The sequence below is a fragment of the Salmo salar genome, chromosome 12 (assembly GCF_965601325.2).
Source record: "Salmo salar chromosome 12, fSalSal1, whole genome shotgun sequence".
NCBI lineage: Eukaryota > Metazoa > Chordata > Actinopteri > Salmoniformes > Salmonidae > Salmo > Salmo salar.
In genome coordinates, this window is record NC_138302.1 from 54,773,574 (window position 1) to 54,781,247 (window position 7,674).

Here is a 7,674-nt window from a genome sequence, read left to right on the forward strand (position 1 = left end):
TTGATTTAATGTCATCAGAAGGAAAACGTTGTAATTTTTTGTTGAAATGGCAAGAAAACAACATTGATTCAACCAGTTTTTGCCCGTACCATTCTACACTTAAAAAATGTACATATAATAAATATTTCTGTATTTTTTTTATGTAAGTATCTTACCTGTAATAATGTATTTATCACTGCGGGGAGAGAGAGAGTGTCACGTCCTGACCCTTGTAAAATGTCATTTTCTATAGTAGAGTAGGTCAGGGCGTGACAGGGGGTGTTTTTGGGTGGTTTTCTATGTTATCTATTTCTATGTGGTTATTCTAGGTTTCTATTTCTATGTTGTTTTTTTTTGGGATGATCTCCAATTAGAGGCAGCCGGTCCTCGTTGTCTCTAATAGGAGATCATATTTAAGTAGGGTTTTTTTCCACTTGTGTTTGTGGGTTGTTATCTTTTGAGTAGTGTTTATTTCTCTCTGCGTCACGGTTTGTTGTTTTGTTTATTCAGTTATTTATGTATTGCAAAGTTTCACGGATTAAATAAATATGTGGAACTACAACCATGCTGCACTTTGGTCCGATCCTTTAGACAACCGTGACAGAGAGTGTGATCTTGTGTTCACTCTATAGTCACAGCTCACATCTCTCTCCAACTGCAGATGCCTGAACAGATCATTCTTAGTAACACTGAAGGTACAGAATAGTTTGGATATTGCTGTGTTAAATCTCCTGATCCAAGCCTCTTTGTAGGCCTGAGTCTGGTCTCCAGTGTACAGGTTACAGCTACGACCATCACTGACAGACTCAGGAAGTACACAAATAATGGTGATGTCATGAGAAGATTCGTCATTGACACTAATGTCTGGTTTCTGCAGTTCACCTGTGAGGAGAACACATCAATAACTGTCTACACTGTAGGTTAATGAGAAAACACACCTCATTCTGTATTAGATAACTCAAAGAGTAAGAAATAAATCGTTTGTTTATGTTAGCATGACATTACATATTCCAATCTGATTACAGTTAGCCAATCAGATCAGTGTATTCATAATAATAATACTATTTTACCAAGAATAGTGATAGGCGCAGGGTGACTCTGCGTAGATGGATTTCTAAAAACATTTATCTTCATGTTTATTGAGACTAAAGGATTTTGATAATAAGGTCCAATCCTTCATATAATGATAGTATGTGTAATATATATTTTAAGTAATGGCTTATTACAACATAAATAAAAAATATTCCAGACTGGGCTGAGGAAGATCTGAGAGGACAGAGGAACTGAGTATTTTGTTACTGGTTTGGGAAATGTACTGTCAGCCTTTGAACATAAAACAATCACACTTTGTTTTTTCAAACCCTAGATCTTTGAGAATAATTCCCAGCGATAGTATGACAAATAAAGGGGATATAATATATTTTTTCATGCAACGGCTCTTTCCAAAAGACAATAATAACGTATTTCTAGAGGACCAACTGAGCAGTAGAGTGTTTGCAGTGTTTACAGCTATAGACATTTGTTTAACCCTGAATTTGGACATATACAGTGAACTTACTTCTTTCTGTAGGTTCACTGTATATGGATTTAAACTGCCAACCTTCGACACTGTATTGTATTAATCATTTATCCGTAATTCCTTTTGAATTCATAGTGTCATATGGATTTGCTATCAGCTAATGTTATGTTTGAATGATAAGAATAAATACCATGATTAATATTATATTTTTTCCAGGGTAACTAAAAACTCATAATTATGATACTGACCTTGGAACACTTCACACAAGTTGGTAAAGTAGCATAACCTACTGTAATGTATTAATGGGGATCAAGCAATGGTCATTCTTATCTGAACAGAATGTAAAATAATGATTGAGAGAAATAAATAAGATGATTAAAGGAATAAGATACAAGACACTCATCATAGCCATGAGATTCAGAAATATCAAGAGTTCCTAAAGTAAAATAGTAAAAAGTAAAAGACTAAAAGAGGGGAGAGAAGAAGAGGAATATCCTGTAGCACAAACAGATGATGAAACTGTAGAAATGTAGAAATAACTCACCAAAAAGGAGGACGACCAAGAACAGATGACCAGCCATATCAGGGATGAACAATGCCATTTGTTAGACAGCTACATACTGTTAGTCTGACTTCACAGTAAGGTGTGTGACTGAGTCAGAGGATTGTTTGAATAGAGAAGCAGATGTGGAGCTTGTTCACAGCAAAACCACAGAGAGCAGAAACCTAAACCCCAGACTCATACAGCAAGTGTGAGCTAATGTTGCAGAAGTAAGGGTATCTGAATAATCAGAATAATTTATTGGTCATACTCTCTCCTCCATATGCATTTGGACAGTGAACCCCAAAAAATATATTTGGCTGCATAATCCAGTATTTTAGATTTAATTCAGCCTGAATTCAAAATGTATTAAATAAATAAACAATCTCACCAATCTACACACAATATGCCATTATGACAAAGTGAATGTCACAATTGTTGAAGCCGTGTTGTATGGACCAAACTGCAGGCAGAATGTGGATACTCATCTTTTAATGTAAAGAATAATAAATCAAAGCAAAGTATACACAGGAAAACAATAACACGAAACTCACGACAGGCTACCATGCTTACTAAAAACAAAAGACTAGCAGTGTTAGCACAACCACCCACAAACCCAAGTGACAAACATACTCCTAAATATATGACTCCCAATCAGGAACAACGATCCCCAGCTGTTCCTGATCAGGAGTCACAAGACTAACACAGAAACAGACATACTAGACAACACATACAGACTTTTTCTGCCACGTCCTGACCAAAATACTACACCACTACTCCCTCTGCTGGTCAGGACGTGACAGTGCCCCCTCTAAAGGTGCAGACCCCGGAATGCACCTTAAAAGAAAACACAAAACACAAAAATCCCCAATACCACAACAAAAAAAGAATACCCCATAAACAAAAAAGGGAGGGAAGGGAGGGTGGCTGCCGTCAACGACGGCACTGTGCTACACCCTCCCTCCCCAACCCACCTATCCTGGAGGTGGCTCTGGTTCCGGCCTCCTGCCCTCCAGGTTGTAGGCAGACTCATTGGGGTCCGGGTCGTAGACAGACTCCAGTTGTTGTGGCTCGTGGGCAGGTCCCCTCATTTCCACGCTGTAGGCAGACTCATTTACAACACAGTTAGTCATATTCAGTTCTGAGTCGTAGGTAGATTCCTTCGGTTCCAGGTCGCAGGCAGACCCCCTTGGTTCCGGGTCGCAGGCAGACTCTCTCGGTTCCGGGTCGCAGGCAGACTCCCTCGGTTCCGGGTCACAAGCAGACCCCCTCGGTTCCGGGTTACAGGCAGGCTCCCTCGGTTCCGGGTCACAGGCAGACCCCTCTGGTTCCATGTCGCAGGCAGTCTCCCTCGGTTCCGGACTAGACACTGTTGCCGGATACTCTAGACTGCACACTGTTGCCGGATACTCTGGACTGCACACTGTTGCCGGATACTCTGGACTGCACACTGGTGCCGGATACTCTGGACTGCACACTGGTGCCGGATACTCTGGACTGCACACTGGTGCCGGGCTCTTGAGGCTGGGCCAACGCACTGGAAGCCTGCTGCGTGGGGCTGGTAGAGGTGGTACCAGGCTGAAGACACGCACCCCATGGCTAGTGCGAGGAGCGGGAACAGGCTGAATAGGACTAGGCCGACTCATGGGAAGCTTGGTCCGGGTTGCTGGTACTGGTCGTGCCATACTGGAGGTACTCACTTCCGGGATAGCACGAGAGGCGGGAACCGGAAAGACTGGGCCATGGAGGCGCACAGGTGGCCTTGACCGCACTGCCTGCACAACACGTCCTGGCTGGATGGAACTAGCAGCCCTGTACGAGCGGGGTGCTGGTACAGGGCGAACTGGGCCGTGCAGGGGCCTGATGGTTGCCGTGCGTAGAGCGGGAGTAGGGTAGCCTGGTCCTAGAAGGCGTACCGGTGACCAGATGCGCTGCACAGGCATCCTCCTACCAGGCTCACCTGAGCTCAATTTCAAGTCTCATAGCAAAGGGTCTGAATACTTATGTAAATAAGATATTTCTGTTTATTACATTTTTATAAATTAGCAAAAAATTCCCCCAAAACTGTTATGGGGTATTATGTGTAAATTGATGAGGATTTGTATTTATTTATTTTAGAATGAGGCTGTAACATAACGAAATTTTGAAAAAGTCAAAGAGTCTGAATACTTTCCGAATGCACTGCATGTGACGTAGTACACGATTTTCGCAGAGAACTTTTTGGTCGTGAGCATTACTTTCAGAACTACTGGATAAAAAGTAAAGTATACTTGTCTTTCTGTTATTTACTTTAGTTTCTGTTGATCAGCTCCTCAACTGTTTTGGGTGTGTGTCTACCTATTAATTTGACAGGACGTATTGCAACACTGATGAGCACCATGAGCACCGCTCCCTCTCCCAGATCCAGGCCATTAAACTCTACCTGACCGGACGCAAGCCACACATCAAATATAAGTTACACCACACTGGGATCTATAGGCTACTGGGGTTTCATTATATATCCTGGGAAATCGTATAACCTAGCCGTAACCGTAACCCTCGCTTCAACCCCAACCCTTAACCCTAACCCTATATCCTGTTTGTAGAGGACGTGGTAGTGTGTTTCCAGGACTGAACCACTCCCTCTCTGCCGTAGGTGACAGGGAGCTGATCCAGGAGGTGTTGTTTGATGCTGTGGTCACAGCCCCACTGGAGGCCTACTGGACCGGCCTGGCCCTCAACAAGTCCGAGTGAGTCTACCCTACTAACTCCTGAACATGAACTAACACCTCCTCAACTCCTTTATGCAACACGCCTCCCTCTGTTGCTCTCTCACAGCTCTTACTTTGCGGGGTTGGTCGTCGTTACAAACAGTACTAAACATCAACGTCATCAGCATGTCACTAGGTCTCTGCTTTGATCACCCGTGTGGTCCCGCTGTAACGCTCGTCGTTGAAGGGGGGCCAAAACGCAGCGGGTAAAGTGCTCATCCTCTTATTTATTAAAGAAAACACTTAATCAATACAAAACAAACGATGAAAACAGTCCAGTAAGGTTCATAGACTATTCTAGAAACAACCACCCACAAAACCCAGTGAAAACAAACACAACAAAATATGGCCTCTAATTAGAGACAACAACAACCAGCTGCCTCTAATTGGAGGTCATTGACAAAACTCACATAGAACTAGAAAAGCTAGATAAACATAGAAATAAGAAAACTAGAACCTAAACCCACAATACCCGACCACACAAAACAAACACCCCCTGCCACGCCCTGACCAACTACAATGACAAATAACCCCTTTTACTGGCCAGGACGTGACACCCGCCTCTTCCCACAATCCTCTCTACTCTGTGGTCTCGTGACTAATGTGCTGAATGTTTTACTTTTTGTTTTCACTGTTTGTTTGTTTCCATCACCCCAACAGGAACTCAGACAAAGGAGTGGAGATTGCTTACCTAGGCACACACAGTGGCCTCTCTAGAACCAGCCTGTTTGTTGTCCCAGAGCAACTATCCAATCAGTGAGTACGATACTGAGCATCTGGCCAATCAGTGCAACAACTGAGACAAAGCAATGTACCAGTGACTTGTACTTTCACCAGTGACTTGTGGTTTCTCCTCTGACTCCTTCATGTCTTCCTGTGTCTCATCAGAGACTTCCTGACGGCGGAGGATAAGGAGGGGGTGTTCAATGCTGACCACTTCCCTCTGTGGTACAAGAGAGCAGCAGAGCAGGTTCCCGGCACCTTCGTCTACTCGATCCCCTTTGGAGGTATGGAGATACTTACACAAAATGTACCTTTACTCTATGTCCAGAATCCCCTCACCCGAAACACACCCGCACCTAACACAAGGTGTTACACCATTTACTTGCACTGTATTTTAATTATGTTGTCTTTGAAATACAACTTCATTTTACTTTAATCAATATACAGTTTCTCTAATATACAGTAGCTCACTCTCCCTTATTTGTGATTGAGTGTCATCTGTAGCCTATTTTCCCCACATCCCTCTCAATAGATCTCTATGGATAACCCTGTGTACTATATCTCTGTGGGTTACCATGGAGATTCAGTGTATCTGTGTCTCTGATATAGGGTGTAGTTAGCCCCGTTGCTCTGGGAGACCTGCGCACATTAATCTGGTCTCCCGTTGCTGAAGGCGACATCCTGAACCCCGAAAACATATTTACCAGCCTTCTGGTTTATCTATTTCTGATCAACTTTTCCTGTCACCGAAGGCAAATCTATAATCCAGAATGCCTTACCAGCTTTTACAGACTATACACTCTATGAAAAAAAACATTTAAATCCAACTTTTCCAGAGTTTACCAAATTCACACCAAATCCCCTGTGAAAAGGCCGTACCTATTCACTGACAAAATCATAGACGGGACAGCACGAAATGAGATGCAGAGACGTGACTTCAACAAAAAGAAGGACACTGTAATCGGTGTTCTTCTTTCAACTCTCCCCGGGACCGTCCAAACAAAGGCCAGGGTAATGGCTCTCAAAAAAATAATATAAATAATAAAATAACAGTTGGTGCTAAACCTATAACAGGGAATCCTACTGTCCTGGAATTCATCATAGTCTCTGGCTCATAACCACTCTCCCCCCTCTGCCCCTTCAGGGAGCACAAACAATAACCAGTCAATTGGCCTCAGGTGAGCTCATCAGTAGTGGCTGTACTGCGGCCCACCTCCAGCAGAGGGAGCAGTCGGACCACTTGACCCGGCTGATCCCTCACACACCCTAAAGCCAAAGATTTGTTGCCAGCTGAGATCACGCGGTAATCTTGCATGGCGACTACTACGGAGTATGGGGACAAGGGAGTGACTTTTGGAAAATGTGGATTTAAACGTTTATTTTTACCATAGTTCACACATTTTATAGCCCGTACCGATCGGTAAGGCATTCCGTATTATAGATTTGCCTTGTGACGGGAAAAGTTTCACGGAAATAGGTAAATCAGAGGGGCTGATAAATATGTTTTCGGGGTACGGGATGTCGGCTGCACTGACAGGAGACTAGATTAATGTGTACAAGTCTCACTGAGCAAAGAGGCTAACTACACCCTATATCAGAGACACAGATACACCGAATCGTCATGGTAAAACCTATCAGAGACACACTGAATCGCCATGACAACCCACAGAGATACAGTATACAGGGTTAACTAAAGATATCTATTGAGTGGGGTGTGGGGGTGGAAAATAGGCTACAGATGAAATTCAACCACAAGTTAGAGAGAGTGAGCTACTGTATATTAGAGAAGCTGGGTTGTTGTACACCTCATCTCTCTCACTGCTGTCTGTAATTAATGTGCCCCACTTTCTTCCCACTGAGGGAAAGAGAGGATCAGGATCTCACTGTTGTTCCCTGTTGTCTACCAGCCTCTACCTTCCTCTAACTGCTCTCATCCCTTAGTCTGTTGTAAAATATCCCTCCTTTACTGTCACCTCCCCTGTTTAATACTATAACCTCCTCCAACAATCTCTGTCCCCAGAGGTTCTGTAGTGCTAGTACCAGAACAGGTTTTTATTTCATAAGAACACATCCCTCTCTCTGTGTCAGAATCACTTCTAACATCCTGATTGTAGACTACCGATGGGATTCCATCACTGAGTGTAGTGCTGTGGGTTGCTATT

The 7,674-nt window shown here is 43.3% G+C and overlaps 1 protein-coding gene across 1 annotated transcript in view; it reads left to right on the top strand.

Annotated features, from left to right (window-relative positions):
* The first annotated feature begins 5,655 nt into the window (after positions 1-5,655).
* Positions 5,656-7,674, top strand: part of LOC123732736 (voltage-dependent calcium channel subunit alpha-2/delta-3) — a 7,790-nt gene continuing 5,771 nt past the window's right edge. Inside the window, exon 1 of the mRNA XM_082959084.1 lies at positions 5,656-5,796. The gene's annotated coding sequence lies outside the window, so the exon portion shown is untranslated. The remainder of the gene's footprint in view (positions 5,797-7,674) is intronic.